This window comes from Vipera ursinii (genome assembly GCF_947247035.1).
Source record: "Vipera ursinii genome assembly, chromosome: 5".
NCBI lineage: Eukaryota > Metazoa > Chordata > Lepidosauria > Squamata > Viperidae > Vipera > Vipera ursinii.
The window spans coordinates 75,506,081-75,524,532 of record NC_139518.1 but is presented as its reverse complement, the minus strand read 5'-3'; the positions used below and the strand labels follow the sequence as shown (position 1 = coordinate 75,524,532).

General features: G+C 39.5%; 1 long non-coding RNA gene across 1 annotated transcript; it reads right to left on the bottom strand.

Moving 5' to 3' along the window:
• Positions 1-2,691: 2,691 nt before the first annotated feature.
• LOC310641718 lies at positions 2,692-15,491 on the bottom strand. The gene is made up of 3 exons (XR_014492766.1): positions 15,175-15,491; positions 13,057-13,285; positions 2,692-2,772 (listed from the first exon to the last, which is right to left on the bottom strand). It is a non-coding gene; the product is annotated as an uncharacterized lncRNA (long non-coding RNA).
• Between the last annotated feature and the right edge of the window lie 2,961 nt (positions 15,492-18,452).

Sequence of the window (18,452 nt, the reverse complement as noted above, 5' to 3'; positions counted from 1 at the left end):
GCCCTACAATAGGCTTTCAGAGGGAGCTTTTTTTTTTTTTTGCAAAACGAAAGGTGCCGGAATGCCATTCTGAGTGTTCTATGAGAAAAAAAGCCCTAATATAGTTCTTATTATTATCAACTAAGTAAAACCATCTTTGTTACATTTATCAATAATTTTTAGCTTATACATATCTTAATTGTGTTTGCATTCAATCCTTAAATACAACCAATGTCCTGTTTTGCTTTTTTCCCAAGCTTTAATTGCCCATCAATATTCAAATTAACATTTGGTATTTATACTGTAATTTCCAAGCTTTAGGTAACCAAAGTTTCCCTTATCTCAACTTCTACCTCCTTTTCATTACAAAATCTAACATTCTAAATACACATCTTATCTATTTGCATATAATAACAGAGTACATCCATACTTCTCAAAATATATGAAATTCACCTTATATCTTAAATTATTTCATGTCTCTTAGAACAAAGACTGCCTAATTTATCTTTTGTAACCTGCAGAGAATCTTTGTATTTTGCTAAGGAGGGAAGTAGTTCTGTTTTGAAGAACTTAATTTTATATTTCCAAAAATAGACAGAAACAATAAATTCCTTGAAAAGTCCTTGGTGCAGTCTGTGATCTAGCTTAGACACCTGCATTCAACTCCATTCAGTGTTAAGACTATAATATGACACATGATGCATCTTAAACAAAAGTGGTATTTTTCCGCCTTCTCCCACACTTTTTAAATAAAAATTTCCAACAAACTTTTAAAATCAAAATTTAGACATAAAAATAAAATCTAGTCAGTTTGGTGTAGGGATTAATGCAGTGGTGGGATTCAGCCAGTTCATACCACTTCGGCAGAACCAGTAGCTAATTTTTTGCTGCCCGGGCCCAGAATGGACTTCCGGAAGTGGCATCCACACAGAGCAGGGCTTTTTAACCAATGATACGGGTACCACCTGTGGTACATTGGCACCTGGCAGGTGGTACACGACCATCCTAGAAAAGTGGTAGTGGGGGAGGGGAATGAGCTGAACCGGTGGCAGCACCGCACAAGCCTGAGCGAGAGATGGCTGGAGCTGCAGGGCTGTCAGGGCTCAGTGGAAGCGCCAGGATCAGTGCTGCTTTCCAGCTGATAGGCACTTCTTTGGGGCTGTCAGGGTTCAGTGGAAGCACCAGGATCAGCGCCAGGCTCCAGCTGGAGCTCGGCGCTGATCCTGGTGCTTCTGCTGAGCCCTGAAGAAGCACCAATCAGCTGGAAAGCAGCACTGATCCTGGCGCTTCTGCTGAGCCTAGAAGAAGCACAAATCAGCTGGAATGTTGCAGCATCCCCAGGGTCTTGTGATTTACATTCAGATGCTTGGCAACTGATTCATATTTATGACGGTCACAGTGTCCCAGGGTCATGTGAAGTGACCAAAACCTGCTGCAACCACCCAGCAGATGGGGGGAATAAAAACCAAACACGCAACCCCACCCCACCCCTACTGCCAATCCTCAACAGAAATGCTCACAACAATGAAAACCTCGGACAGGAGGAAGAGCGCCGCCAGGCGGGCAGGCAGGTGTCTTGCTCGGCTGTGGCTTGGGGGGCACTTTTTTCAGTGCCATTGTAACTTCGAACAGTCACTAAGCGAACTGTTGTAAGTCGAGGACTACCTGTACTTCATCACTTTTTTCCTTCTTTTTTTTTGGGTCAAGTTTTGGACACCTTGCTAGGTGGTACTTGGATATTGCCATATCCTGAAAGTGGTATAATGAGTGAAAAGGTTGAAAAGCCCTGACAGAGAGAACCGGTTGTTCACATATTTGAATCCCACCACTGGATTAATGTGCTGGACCTAAAATCAGTAGACTGTGAATTCTAGATATGCCTTAGGCCTGAAAGCTGGCTGGGTGACTTTGGGCCATTCACACTCTCTCAGGCCAATCTACCTCACAGAGCTGTTATTGTGGGGATAATAAGAGAGAAAGGGATTAAGTCTGTTCATCATCTTGTGTTGACTGTGTGTGTGTGTGTGTGTGTGTGTGTGTGTGCACATATACACATATATAAAGGCAGGATAAAAATCTAATCACCATCATCTCATCTGATGAAAAATGCATGGAAATGTGAAAATTTCAACACATTGTAAAAATGTAAACTGTCACTGGTCTTTTTTAGTGTGTTGTATTAAAATTGCCCTCCCTCCCCTTCCCCTCCCCGATCGATACAGATTTTCCTTTTACTTTTAAACATAGATTTAATCTAATTTTATAATTCTTACAGCAAGCATTCGTGCTTGATTAGGGAATTGTTCCAACTTGCAAGTCTTCCAGATAATTTTATAATGAGCGTATAGATCTTTTAGGCTCTTTATAGAGAGGAAAATGATTTATTACTATTTTTGCCTTCATGGCATTTCTTTAGCAGTGGCTCACGTGGCAAAGAAGCACAGTTGTTCCTCATATCTCTATTACATGCTCCATCAAGCTGAGGGTTGATGGAGAAGCCTGCAGTGGCTTTTCACTGAGCTTGCCGGTGTTACCTTCCCACAGAGAATATTTTTCAAATACAACATGGAGCTAATGGATGGCCATGTTGTTTATTTTCACTGTAGATTACAATTTTAACCTTGGTGCAAAACAATTTCTTTACACTGTTTAGGTAGCAGAAATCTAGGGATAGATTCGTCTGTACCAGTTTATTTCTTCTTACAATTACTGGACTGAACTTGCTCAAAACAATATATTTCAGAAGTTCACGGATGCTTGACTTCTTCAGGCTTAATAGTATATTTGGACATACTGAAAGGATAAATTGCAAAAAGTTGAAGGCGGCAGGACAAAGGAGGTGATAGAAAAAACACAAATACCAATTCTAATCTAATCCAATTTTGATTACATCAATTTGATCTAAATATCAGTGCAAGAAAAGCATGGGAAGAATTTCAGAAGGGACCCCTCCCTAGTTTTCTGGAGACCAAACAGAGGAGTGGAAAAATACTTACAGTTTTGCAAGATTCTGTTAATGTAAATTTACAATAAACTAGGATTAGTTCATCTGGGCGTACTTCTTGTCTGGACTACTCCACAAGGCTGACAGCAATCTTGCAAATTTCAAAGTATATTTCGTTGCCTAGGCTGTGGTCTTCCTCCCAAGGTCATTCTTACATACACCAAACACTGAGCATCTATGGAGATTCTCAGTCATCCAGGTCATAGCTGTCCCACAGATGCTTTAACCACTTCATAAATGCATGGCACAACATAGGAGAACAAACCCACCAGGACAAGACTCAACAGTCCATCTGCATTTGAAAGACAAAGTCCACGTTTCAAAGATAGCAAAGACCTCATTTTGAACAGAGAGGACCATTGGTTTGAAAGAGGGGTCAAAGAGGCGATCTGTGTCAAAACTGAATACCTTCTCTCAACAGAGAGGGAAGGATACATAATCTATTTCCAGTCCACAACACAGTCATTTCAACAGTTCCAAGAAGGCTCCACACCCATTTGCACTACTCAGGTGACCCTGACAACATAGATAAACCTCCAGGTGGCCTCAACGACTCCCTAAAACAGGGGTGTCAAACTCAATTTCATTGAGGGCCACATCACCATTGTGGTTGCCCTTGGGGGGGTAGGTGTGGCTAGCATGGGCATGGCTGGGGTGGGCATGGCCTACAGCAGAACTGTCAAAATGGTGGCTGTGATAGTTGGTCAGAGCTTCTCTTTTTTATGTGCAACAGCTTTAGCATTTAGGAACAGAGGTAAGTTAGTTGCTTTTCTATTAATGCATAATCCTCAAAAGAGCTTCCTGCAGGGACCTTGCCATGCTCTAATTCAGACTGGAAATATAGCAAAGGGAAATACTTTCCCCTACTCTGCTTTGTCCTGTTGTCCCCACTGGAAATGGCTGTTTGCAACACACAAGGAAGGGATACTTCCCTAAGAGTTCACAATTCAGGAATACCAGTGTTAGCTTGGATTGCCAATAAAATCCTGTCTGTGATAAAAGAGAACACAAAATTGCTTTCTCCTTTGAGCCCAAGTCACAATGGATCCAGGATTGAAGCAGAACTGTGTGAACTGGGGCATCTCCAACCAAATTGCCTCTCCTTCCTTCCTTCCTTCCTTCCTTCCTTCCTTCCTTCCTTCCTTCCTTCCTTCCTTCCTTTTTTCCCTCCCTCTCACCTTCCATTCCTTCCTCCCTGTTCCTTCCTTCCTCCCTTTTTCCCCTCCCTCTTTCTCCCTCTTTCTCCCTTCCTCCATCCCTCCCCTTTTTCCCTCCCTCCCTCCCTCCCTCCACTCCTTCCTCCCTCCGTTCCTCCCTTTTTTCCCCTCCCTCCTATCCTCCGTTCCTCACTGCCTTTTTTCTCTCCCTCCCAACCTCCATTCCTTCATCCCTCCCTCTGTTCCTTCTTTCTTCCATTCATTCCTTTGCCTTCTCATCTCTTTCCTTCCTCCGCACTCAGAAAGGAGTGATGGGAGGGGCAGATATTGCCAGTGCTGCCCTGTTGCCACTGGTCTTGCTAACCCACATGGGCGGGGTGGGGCAGCTGTCCCGATGAAAGGAAAGCCTTGTGGCTGCGAAGCTGGAGGTGCTGGTGGGAGGGGTGGTGACGCTGATCTACAACCTGGTTGTGTCCATCAAAGCCGGAATGTGTTCAGCCTCAGATCCACAGGGCAGCCTTGGAACCAGCCCTGGAACCAGCAAGGAGCTGCCGCACTGTCTCTGTCCTGCCCCACCCCCCGGGTGTGCACACAGGAGACAGCCAGCACCAGCATCCTGGGTGAAGTCAGCCTGCAGGGCAAGACGGCCAGCAGGAACACCGGACTCCACTTGCATGCACACCCAGGGCAGGGCTGCCCCATGGATCTAAGGCTGAGCGCATTCTGGTTTTGATGGACACAACCAGGTTGTAGATCAGTGCCGCCACCCCTCCCACCAGCACCTCCAGCCTCGCAGCCACAAGGCTTTCCTTTCATCGGGACAACCCCTGCCTGCTCGCGTGGGATAGCAAGACCAGTGGCAACATGGTAGCGCTGGCAATCTCTCCCCCTCCCATCACCCCTTCCTGAGTGCAGAGGAAGGAAAGCAATGAGGAGGAGAGAAAAAAGGAACGAAGGAATGAAGGTTCCACAGGGCAGCCCTGGAATCAGCAAGGCGCTGCCTTGCCCCCTGGGTGTGCGCAAAGGAGACAACCAGTGCTGGCGTCCTTGGGTGAAGTCAGCCTGTGGGGCAAGACAACCAACAGGGATGCCGGACTCCACTTTTGCGTGCACCCAGGGGGCAGGGTGGGTCTGCCCTGTGGATCTAAGGCTGAGCGCATTCTGGCTTTGATAGATGCAACCAGGTTGTAGATCAGTGCCCAGTTGGCCTGGGCTAGGTTGAGGTGTGGCAGGCCGATCCTTTGCTGTTTCAAATATTTTATTAGTTTTCCAGTTTTACATTTGAGTATTTGGAAAGCAATGTGGTCATTGGGTTAAACAATAGTTCAATAACAAAATCTTTAATAGGTATCTCACGTTACATCATCAAATATTTTTTCTCTGTTTCCCTTAACATTTGCTATTTCATATTTAAGCTAATAAATTTCTAATTGTAACAAACAGTAAAAATTTCATTATCACAATTATAAATAACATTTTTTGCTTATACATATCTTTATAAATCTCGATAAACAATCCATGTCCTGTTATTAAGTTTTACCTAATTTTTAATTACAGTATTCCAATCTGATCTTTGATATCCATAGTATTTAACTTTCAGGTAACCCAAATTTCCTTTATCTCACTTCATAAAAATTATAATGTCTAAAATACACATATTAGTTACTTAAATATATTCTTATTCTATTTCATAAACATTTTTTATTTCTCACCCTAATACATCATCACCTTAATAATAGAGCATATGTATTAGTATTATATGATGTATTATTAGTTATTCATTATTATTTAGTTATTCAGTTATGTTTAAGGGGAGTTAAAGTGCGATAGAATTTAATGTGTTTTTTTAGTTAGCATATTTTAGCTTAAGTTTGTAAAAGTTAATACCCTGTATTCAGCTCTGGGAAGTCGGGGGGGGGGAGGGCGAGGGAGGGTAAGTGGGGGGAGGGAGGGAGTTTATGTTTTTAAAATGTATTCTAAAACTTTTCAATTAAAAAAAATAATAGAGTATTATTAGTTCAAATACATCATCTATATTATCTGGGCTATTTCCTAATAGCTTATATTTCCCTTGTAAATCTAAATCCTCAGTATTAGACAGATTAATCCCTTATTTTTTACTATTTTCTAACTATTTTAAATCTAGTAATCAAATTTCCCTTTGTCTCAAACTCTCCCTTTAGCTCACTAGTTGACAGTTTAGGGTCCTCTCTAGTAAACCAAAAAGCCTGTTTTTCAACCTAATTCTAGCTTTCTTCTTTTGCCAACCAGGCTTCCCTACCAATGCTTTTAACTCATCAAACAGATCTCTCTTCATTCTTGTATGTGTTACTTGGATTGACGGAGACCTTCTAATTGCCAATTTTCTGAAAGATGTGGTCCATTTATAATCATTAGATTATAAGTACAAATTTTAACATAGCCAAGGTTTTTTTGCTGATCCTCCTCCATTTCTGATGTAGTTATAAACAGTCTTTCTAGTGAAGACTATTTATTAAACAAAAGTCACAAAAACCGTTCCTAGAAACCAATTTCACTGCCCAGTTGCTCTCTCAGAGCTAAATCTCTCATAGATAATACCAAGGTCAGGTCTGGGCTGTGAGCAAGTCTCTTTGTCAGAAGCAATAAACTGCTGTACCAGGCTTTACCACAAGATGTCCCCGCTAGCATTTAGAGTCTTTTTCAGATCCCAGGCTAAGTTCTTATCCTATTTAAGTTCTTTTTTTGCAAATAAAATAACAGGTTCCAGTAAGAATAGGAAAATTTTGGGTCTTTGCAATGCTTTGTTTCCCCTGGGTGGTCAGACACCGCCATTTTAGAGTGTGGGGAAAAAAATCCCTCTCTCCTCACAAAGGGAAAAATTTTCAAGAAGCTTTTAACAGAAAAAGTACTTGGGGTACAGAGAAGGTAAGATCTCACCCAATTCCTCCACGTTGCTTTCAAGGTGCTTGTTAGTAAATTTGGCCTCGGCTGTCAGCACTTGATGATGGGCCATATTAGTGGCTCGTCTTTTCCCCGTCAGTTTGAAGAGCTGCGCCGGATCAAATGGGAGGGCTGCCGCCCTTCCGCGATCACTCGGGGGTCATCTTTGTGCTCGTTGCCCCTACAGGGTGACTTCTGACCCTCTTCAGGGTCCCCCAGCGGGAGAAAACCGGATGGTGGAGAAAGCGATTGCCCCAAACATCCACCAGCACTGTGATCACAAACTGGAAGCCAGTCCTTTGCTGTTTCCAGGGCAGGTCCCTGGGCCAGATGGAACCACATAGCAGGCCAAACCCAGCCCACAGGCCTTGCGTTTGACATGTCTGCTCTAAAAGAATGCAAATGACCAGCTGTCTGCAAGGAGTATAAATCATTCCATCCCCCATCATCCAGTCAGAGCTGAAGAAGCTTCTTGGATGAAAAATGAAACATCTTCAAAGAAAAACAAGAAAGTCCAGTTGCCTCATGGAAAAATACCTTTGGGATTATACACTCGGATGGGTACATGTGGTCTGAGCCTTCAAATTATTTCAGAAGGTTTATCATGTTTATCAAAACACCTAGGGTGTGTTGATTTATGTCATATATGTGGTTTTATGTTGTGCTCACTTTGGCAACACAATCTAGAATTGGCTTTAAGTTCTTACTTCACTGTTTTAATTTTAAGCGTCTTGGTTTTTTTAATTGCACTTAATTACTATAAGGTATCAAGAGGAATAATTGTAATAAATAATCCCCCCTTCCCCCTTGTGCAGGTGTACACTGGAGCATGACTGGAGATTTTAGGGAGGGTTTTAAGAGGATTTGCAAACCTCTTAAAGTGCCCCACAAGCATAGATTATATTCAAGGATATTTACTGTATTAAAAATTAAAGTTGACGTCTTTGCTGCCACTATGATTTCTCATGATTATTTGATGGGATTTTAATCTTTTTCTTTTAAACACAGGCTGACAAATAATTTTGATTTTGCAGACCCCCTGAGAGGGACGTGGGAGACCGCCAAGGATCCTTGGACCACAGTTCAAGAAACACAACTCTAGACCATACTTTTGGCATTTCTGATTGGCACAGTAAAACCATGTAAAGGTGAACTGAAATAAGCAGAAAAGGCCTGTCTGAGGGCCAGGCCAGACACATGAGATTACTAATGGACCCGCCCAGTAGCCAGCTCACTCTCTCCTTTGAGCATTTTATCTGTATTTCTGCATCTAACAATTGAGATAAGGAAGAGAGCATGAGCATTCCAATCAACACCTACTAAAGAGAGGGAAGCAGCGTTACACAACAGAAACACTTCCCATAAAAATATTCTTAGCAAAGAGCCAACTTAGTTACCAGAAACGTTATCATACCATCCCTAGATGTTATCTCCTGGAGATGATACCTTATTCAACACAACTTTGGCAAAGGGTTGTTATCTGCGTTGCCAAGCTATTGACGAGATGTCCCTAGGCAGTGTTTCTCAACCCTGGCAGCTTTAAAACAGGAGGATTTCAACCTTCAGAATTCCCCAGCCAGCATGCTGGGAATTGAAGTCCATATATCTTAAAAGTTGCCAAGATTGAAAAACATTGCCGTACCTGCCTGACTTAAAAATATCTCTGCTGGCTGAATAAACTATCAAGCCATCTCTGGATGTTATTATCTCTGAAGTACAGGTAGTCTTTGGCTTACAACCATTTGTTTAAAGACCGTTCAAAGTTACGGCACTGGAAAAAGTGACTTATGACTGTTTTTCACATTTATGACCGTTGCAGCATCCCCGTAGTCACGGGATAAAGATTCAGATGCTTGGGCAACTGGTTCATATTTATGATAGTTGCAGTGTCCTGGGGTCATGTGATCCCCTTTTGCAAAGTCAATGGGGGAGCAAGGGTCACTTAACAACCATGTTGCTAACTTAACAATTGCAGTGATTCACTTAACAAATATGATAAGAAAAGTCACAAAATGGGGCAAAACTCACTTAACAAATTTCTCACTTAGCAACATAAATTTTGGGCTCAATTGTGGTTGTAAGTTGAAGACTACCTGTACTGTAAAAAAAATAGAAATATTTTTTATATTTAAATATAATGCTTTATGCTAAAGCATATGTATATGGCAACATATCAAGCAAGGATTATCTGTATAAATAAGTGACACTAGATAGTTTGAACTTTAGTACAGACCTAAAGTTCAGTAAAGAAAGACTGCAACATAATCAGTTGCTCCAAAATGGGCTATTTAAGGGAAAGAAGGGACATACATTAGTAAATGTTTCTTTTTCAGCAATTCTCTTAATATTTATTCAATAAAATCCTTTTTAGCATTTCCCTCTGGTTTGAATTAGTGACTAGTCCCTGTACCTGCAAGAATCTGCTGGTTTCTAACTGGCCACTAGGTGGCAACACACTAATGAACACTGATTAAATCAGGTATGTTCTATATTGAACTGAAAGGCCAATTGCTGAGCAGCTGATAATGGTTCCCCAAGAATTATAAATTACAAAAGTAAACATTCATTGTCTTACCTTTGAGGAAAGCTAGGTTAGAAAACAGACACCACAAGAACTATTGTTATATGGAGTATAATTCATTGGGAAAATCTATGTAGCAGCTAGGAGTCAAGAATTATGACACATAATCAGTTAATCATAACATCCTTAAAGCATGTCTGAGCTTCTCTCTTTCATCAAAGGTGATCTTGAGTTTCCTTTTTACCCCTCCCATGTTTCCCAGCTGCACCAATGTCAAACTGTTGCAATCCTCCTTTAAGGTCATCTCGATATTCTCTACATTCACATAATGTTTGGATATTTCTACAGATTGAGACTTAATAAGAACAGCTGGTCAATCCTGCTTTATTTTAATTCTGAAATCAGAAATCAAGGTTTATAGAAGGCTGAATCATCTGAACGTTTCCTCTCTCTCATAAGGTAACCAAGATGATGCTTGCCTCAAGCCCAGTGGACCTGAATTCAAAAAAATCTCCCAACAGAGATTAGGTGCCACTCAATGTTGAATATCTTGTTCAGGAACAGAATGTTGGCCATTGGCCATTCTGAGTTATTCTCGATCCAATTAAGGCAGGGGTCTTCAAACTTGGCCCTTTTATGACTTGTGGACTTCAACTCCCAGAATTCCTCAGCCAGCGAGCCTGGCTGAGGAATTCTGGAAGTCCACAAGTCATAAAAGGGCCAAGTTTGAAGACCCCTGAAATAAGCTTTCTTCAGAAGTTATCCAATTATCATTTTTTGGAAAGAAACTGCGAAGGCATTTCTGGAGTATTTTCTCATTCTATAAATACCCTGCCATACAGAAGTTTGTGAATTTTCCATCTGTATCTCCCATATTTTCTGAACACTACTGTATTTTTAAATGTCTAAATTAGGCAGGAAGAGATTAAATAGTTTCACAATGTTCTTGTTCGGTAGAATTAGTTCTTATCAATTTCAGAGCACCTCTTACTTTAGATAAAGGTAAAGGTAAAGGTTCCCCCGCACATGCGTGCTAGTCGTTTCCGACTCTAGGGGCCGGTGCTCATCTCCGTTTCAAAGCCGAAGAGCCAGCGCTTGTCCGAGGACGTCTCCGTGGTCATGTGGCCGGCATGACTAGACGCCGAAGGCGCACGGAACGCTGTTACCTTCCCACCGTAGTGGTCCCTATTTTTCTCTTACTTTAGATAGGTATTCCTAAATCTAATAAGCTTTACCAGGAAAGAATCAAGCTCATAAAGTTGTTGCTGGAGTCAACCAAATATCTCATTCATACTCATAAAGTCCAACAAAGTTGACACGCTTGTACCTAGGAGTTTTCCCAATTTATGCCCTCATTACTTTGAAAATGCAGATTAGGGAACATCTTGTTTTTTAAAAGCACGCCTTGTTTGCTATACACATATGCTTTGGCTACAGCATTATGTTTAATTTTTTACAATATGGATACTGTCCAACTCTTGGTTTAAAATTAAAAAATACGACTGCAAGTAAGAAATCATAAGACGCTTGAAAACCACATTTAAAAAAAAAACAATCCATCAAGCTCAACTGCTATATCACGTTGCCCCAACGCCTGGAGAAATAGCCAAATTTTAATATTTTTCTGAAAGTTATTAACATGGTCACTTGTTAATAACTTGCAAGCAAAGTCTCTGTTTTACGCCTGTTGTAAATCTTTTTATCTGTTCAATAGTGAATTATGGCTTTCTAAATATTAAATCTTTAGTTTTTGACTAGTCTAGACAAAATTCCAGACATGATTTAACTAAACTATAATCTTTACTGCAGGCAGGAACAAAGCCTCAACACAATAATTATTTATCCACAGCAGCACAAAGAACTCAAGAGACTTTATATATCTACTGTAGGTTCCAGAGTTAAGACCTCCCATTCTTCCAAAATAATAGATAATGGATAGCATGTTGGTTGGTGACCTTGGGAGATAGCTGACATGTTTACAAAATAGCTTTCTATTCTAGAAACTTCTAGTTTCTGCTTTGCCTCTTTACCACTTACACCAGGGGTCTTCAAACTTGGCCCTTGTATAACTTGTGGACTTCAACTCCCAGAATTCCTCAGCCATAAAAGCGCCAAGTTTGAAGACCCCTGACTTACACAGTTGTTTACAGAGATAGTCCTCAACTTAGGACCACAATCAGGATCAGAAATTCTGTTACAAATTGTTGTGGTTGCAAGTCAACTTGGACCCAATTTTATGATGGCCATTAAGCAAAACACCACGGTCATTAAGCAAGTGATCAAAAGTTGAGGCCTAGCTATACTGTTTTTCTATTTAAAAAATGTCTGATACAAGAAGCTTCACATAGTCTTTCTGATATTTGTTGCACATTGTTTTGGTTCTTGGTGAGCAGCATAGCATTATCCACATTGCAAACGTAAACTATGTTAAACAAGAACTTAGCAGAGAAGTGTTTTCCACAGAAGGGACTTTTGAAAGATCTTGGCAGAATTAGGAATGCTTAAAGAACAAGATGGGACTAGGATTGGTTTCCAGCATCTTAGGCTAGGATGATCCTCCTTCCTTTCAATGAAATATTCATTTACTCAGTTTCTATTGCCACCCATCCCAATGACTCTGGGCGGCTTATATTGCTTACAACAGATACAATTTTGCATATCTGTTGAATGATAAAATTCAGGAAATAGGGCATCACTTCCCTGACCTATTTATGTTATCAAATGTACAGCAAGATGTTTGAAGCTTCTGTGATGTTAAAAAACTATTCCAGTCATTCCTATCTGGTGGCATTATTAGAATAGATATTGGCTGTAAAATTTAATGATAGGGTTAAGAGTGTAGTCTCACATCCCTACCCAGATACATGGCTCACTAGGAGAACTGGGGTGAAGAAGGAGAGTGCAAAAGTTGTCTTGAAACTTAACATTAAGAAAACCAAGATCATGGCATCTGGCCAATTCCTGGTAAATAGATGAGGAAGAAATGGAGGTAGTGACAGATTTTATTTACCTGGGCTCCAAGGCCACCGCAGATGGGGACTGCAGCCAAGAAAAGACGCTTGCTCCTGGCAAGGCGATCAAACTGGTCAGTCCTAGAGAAGATCAACCCTGACTGATCTTTAGAAGGCCAGATCCTGAAGTTGAAACTCAAATACTTTGGCCACCTAATGAGAAGGGAGGACTCACTGGAGAAGAGCCTAATGCTGGGAAAGATTGAGGGCAAGAGAAGAATGGGACAACAGAGAATGAGGTGGCTGGATGGAGTCACTGAAGAAGTATGCATGAGCTTAAATGGACTCCAGAAGATGGTAGAGGACAGGAATGCCTGGAGGAACGTTGTCCATGCGGTCGTGATGGGTTGGTCATGACTTCACAGCTAACAACAATAACAAGGAGAACTGGACTCCTTTTATATTCAGTGTAATCTGTTTTGTCAATCTGTTGAAAAGACAAAAATGAGAAACATACTCTACCTTGACTCCTTCAAAGAAAAGTGTGAGGTAAACCTTAAAAGTAGATACATTTCTCTTTCGTGGTTCAATTATTTCCGGAAATTTTGCAACACGAACATTCAGGGGCTTCCAGAATATATACGCCCAACTCTGTGTTTATTGGACTTGATCTTCATTCAGAGTTGCAGGAAATGAAATGTGATGATCTTTTCATTATTTTATAAATGCAAAAATGATCCCACAGCAGAAACTGAATGAGAAATAGACATGACTCAGAGTCACATGAACACCCAAACAGATAATGTTTTCTCTCTCCTAAAAAGCCTTACTTTGCTGATGTTGCAACTTTTTTTGTTGATACTTTATTTGCAATTGTCGCCTACTCACTCTTATCACATACTGTTTTCTTCCCTGTTTATTAATTAAAGCTGTGTTGTCCCATTATCTGAAACCCATATATTTGAACAAATCTATTCAAAGGCACCTGCTTAGTCATTTCAAACCTGGTACTTTGTTGAGTTCCTGTACAGTACAGAGGTTACCAGTTCTTCATCTTTCAATCTAATCTCTGCAGAGTTTGAGGGTAACATTTTATTGAGCCATGTAATGTCTTAAATGGAAGCCACAGTATCCTACAGGAAAACTTCATTCCATTCTTGGAATTCCATCCTTGGAACCTTTCCACATCCTGGTACCATCCAACTATCCTGGACTCTGAACTACAACTTATATCTGCGTCACCCAGCATGCCAAAAATCATGGTAATAATTGTCACCGTCATTGGAAAGCAAGTTACATCAAAGATCTTAGCTGTTTCTATTTGTTTTGTTTGGCGTTGTTCTGAATATACTGAAACCCAGAATTGCTTTTTAAAAGAGCGGGATAAACTCTAAAAAATGAAACTGTATTAATGAGTTATAATTATAATACATATATTCAGGGCTTTTTTTCTCATAGAACGCTCAGAACAGAGTTCCGGCACCTTTTTTGGATGGAACCTTGTAGAGTAGGCAAGGCGGGTTGTATGACGTGTGAGTTCCGGCACCTTTTTCTTTTACAAAAAAAGCACTGCATATATTGCAATTAAATGGTAGGTGAGCCCTGGTATAAACCAAACAAGACTAAGGATCTGAAATGATTTATTGTGGAAACTGCCTAGTATTTTAATTTTACCCCTTTGTTTCTTTGATGCTGACCTAACCAAGAATTAAAATATGGCTTAGTTTTAAGCCATCTGTGAAATCAAATTCTTTCAGCTAAGGCCTTGTTTTTAGATAAAATGTAATAGGCTGTTAAAATTAATTTTTATTCACAAGAAAACCTCATGAATCCATGCAGTTTAGGCACCAAAGCACATGGTTTTGGGCTAAATAACATTTAGTTGAAATGTTATTCAAGTCACCTATGGACCTCAAATCTGAAAGACAGATGGCTGAAAATATTATTTTAACATTGTTAATTGGTTATATATTTTGCTTGTTTTTATATTCTTTAATAATACATTGAATGAGAATCATTAGCCTGATAACAGAGAATTAATTATCTGTGCTTGCATCCATGTGTAGTCAGAAGAGCACAATTTATGTGCAGGAGGAAATTATAGCTAGGCAGTTATCCTTGATTGGTTAGGCTAGACTCTTTGCATAGAACCAGGTATGCTGTACCTTTATTGTGGCTAAACATATTTTGAGATCATATTAAGAGTTCTCTCATGAAATGGTTATCACAAGGGGACTTACACAGTAAGCATGATCACAATCCCAAAATTCACATGTACCAAAGATGAAACAAGTGAGGTTGCTAGCCATATCAGGCTCTGACCTATCATTACAAATTATTATTTTTTCAGCTGATAGACACACTCTATCCCTTAGGAAGAACTCTTTGTTAGTTGATCTGAATTATTGCATGTTTCTTGTACAGAATGGATAGATCAAACAGAAAAATGTTCTCCATGTCTAATAAGTCAGTATGTTCGGGATATAAGGTGTATATGAAATTCTCAGTAACATGTACAATGTTCTATGTAGTAGAGATTCTACATAATAGCCATATGAGGAACTGTCTTATATTGTCACTTTATATTGGTCTGCCTTAGCTAGCACTGAAAACTCTTTATGGTTTCAAGAACATTCCCACCTCCTTTTGGATATGAAAATAGTCCTCCTGCATGCAAAGCACGTGCTCCATTAAAGAATTATCTTCTCTAGAGATCTACACATCCAGCTTCTCTTCTTCTACAACCTTGAGGGAGATGGAAGGTTCAGAAATGTGAAAAATAAACATTTGTTAAGGAATAAACAAACATTTGTTAGGCTGAATACTATAATTGTTTTTGTAATTACTTGGTTTATATCAATTCCTATAATTACATGGATATGCACACACCCAATCTTGGAACGGCTGCAGCCACTTTGCAATTTTAAAGAGCAGATTCAGAGAAGTGCTTCTTTCATCAAATCATTTGCATGGTTTTGGTAAATATGAATTAAATTTTGAGGATTTTGAAGCCTCCATTATGTTTTTTACACATCCAAGTCGTAAAGGTGTGAATTGCATTTGTGTGATTTTTTCCCCCAAGGATAGAACATATTAGAGAAGAGTTGAGTTGGTGCAAGGAAGGGATCATGTACTATATTCTTAAACTGTTATAATGTATAATACAATAATTGTTATATTAGAATGGTCACAGGAATAACATGTAATGTTTAGTCAGCTGCTAAATTCACCTCTAGTATACTATTAAATTTTTAAAAAAGAGCCCCAAGATTATTATTTTTCAACAGGCACCTACTTCTTTAAAAAAAATGCTAGGAAATGCAGTTTTAAGGACTAATTTTAACCATCATGTGTTCTAGCTTTCCTGCATTCTAAGGCCTTTGGGACATGAAACTGATTTCTTCTGTAAAACCCACAACCAAAACACAAACAGATTAAATATGAGATATAACTTATGCTGAGGGCTTTCATTCTAAACAAATTCACTAAGATATCAGTTGCACTACATCTAATGGAGTTTTCTTCTGCGATGTTGGAAAAATTCAGATCAAACTTATATATTGGGATTGACCAATACAATTGGAGACACCAATATTTTTTTCAGATGCACAGATGCCTAATTCAGGGATGTCTGGGTTGATCTTTAGAGACCCCGAGAGCTGCTTCTTATCTGCAGCTGCTCAAATACTACAAGATACCTTCCTCCAGGTATCCCCCACGAAACTGGGAGCTACAAAAAAAGACAGACTTCTATTAAATATATAGAAATAGGTAGACCTGGTCATTGTGTGACACATTCTGAGCAATACAGCTCTGCTATGACCAAATTCCTTCAAAATACTTTGGAGGATTCAAGGGTGCAAAGGTAATACATCTGTGCAACTTTCTAATCTAAAGCAGTCCCGTGATCCTGGCAAAATATACTTACTGCTGCTTTGAAGAATTACAGATGGATGCTATGTTCACACCACAGCACATGCCATTTTTTTTAGCATTAGATGCAAACTGTTGTACAGCTTTACTGAGCAACACTCTTTAGCCCCAAACAATTCTGTAAGACACACTTTATTTATTGGCTGCCAAACTTCAGTGGACTGCGGATAGCAAACATAATTAGGAAAAACATATACATGGCTAAAAAAACCATAAAATTGGATAGCCCAAACTAAAATGATCTAATCACAAAACAAAACCAGGGGCATTAAACAAATAGTAAATATCAACTCCAAGCCTGGGACCAAAGCCAGGCCTTCAAGGCCTTCAGAAACCCCAGCAAAGAGAGCCACAGTCCTGAAACAGGGGGTACATTGAGAGGTACCTGTTACTGCTTGTGTCGCTACATTCTGAAGCTACCATACCTTCTGGGTGATCTTCAAGGACAGATCCTTGTAGTAGAGCATATTCAATCGTCTAATCATGAGATGAACATGGCATAAATCAGAGGTCCCCAACCTTGGCCACTTTATGACTTGTGGACTTCAACTCCTAGAATTCCTCAGCCAGCCATGAATGGGTCTTCAACCAAGGTTGAGGGCCCCTGGCATAAATGACTTTATAAATGGCCTCCTGATCAAGGAAAAGGGTGCAACTGGTATACAAGATAAACCTGTGCAAAGACCCTTCTAGCCACAGCTGCCACTGGTCTTTCAATATTTGCTGCGAGTCCAGAAAGACCTACAAGTTTATTTGATTTGTATCCCTCTTTTATTATTTTTATAAGTAACTCAAGGTGGGAAACATACCTAATACTTTTTCCTCCTCCTATTTTTCCACAACAACAATCCTGTGAGACAAGTTAGGCTGAGAAAGAATGACTGGCTCAAAGTCATCCAGTTAAGCTTTCGTGCTTAAAGCAGGACTAGAATTCTGCGTTTGAGGCCAATATCTTCACCACTACTCCAAACTCGCTCACCAGCCAGCTTTTTAAACAGAAGATTCAGGTGGAGCTTATTGAGAGTTTACCTTACTTACAAATTTCTAAAGAGAAGTTTCACTTGTATAGTTTGTTTCTCAGAGTAGGAGAGAAAAATAGCAGAGAAATGCTGTGGCTCAAGTTGATTCAAGGAAGCAGACACATATTTCTTAAATAACTGCTTGGTTTTGTCCCTCCAATTCAATTAATCCAATATATTAATATGTTGACAAATATGCAATTTTTATCCTCTGACTTAGCTGTATGATCTTGCCATAAGACAAAATCTCTGGAAAATGAAATAAAAGTTATTAAGGGGCTTGTAAAAAGATTTGGGCTTGGAAATAACTGGTGGATGGTATATGATTCTAGAAAAACTGGATCTATAACTAAAAATAAATTAGACAGCTGGAATAACTGCAGTGAAAAACATGCATATTTTCATTTGTGCTGGGTATGCCTAAGATGGGTATGCCTAAAACATTAATTTACAGAAATGTGTACATTTATCAATCAGGAATCAAAGTACATCCACTGTCTTACAAGTACAATGATATCTTGATATTCGTCAATTGGTTGCAGGAGTTTTCATCAGTCAAAAAAATAATGCCTACTTGTTAACTCAGGTATAAGATATAAAAATTATTTAAAAGTCTGAAGTTTTAAGTTAATGGTTTAGAAATATATATAGCTGTAAATAACACCTTGAAATATATATTTATAAGGCATGAAAGCTGCTGCACTGTACATTGAGAAATCATTTTACATTAATTGTTTTAATTAGTAACCAATTAGGAAATATTCTTTCAAAAATAACACGTCACTGAATATTTATAAGGGCATTTGAGATCATCTTGAGACAATTTCATAAGAATATATTGTAGATAATGGAGCCTGCAGAATCACTTTTCTGACATGGGCAGCCATATAAATTTGATTAATAAATAAAATACTTCGAAGTAGTGGTTCACTTCTCAGTCTTATACTCAACTTCAAATAAAAAAAA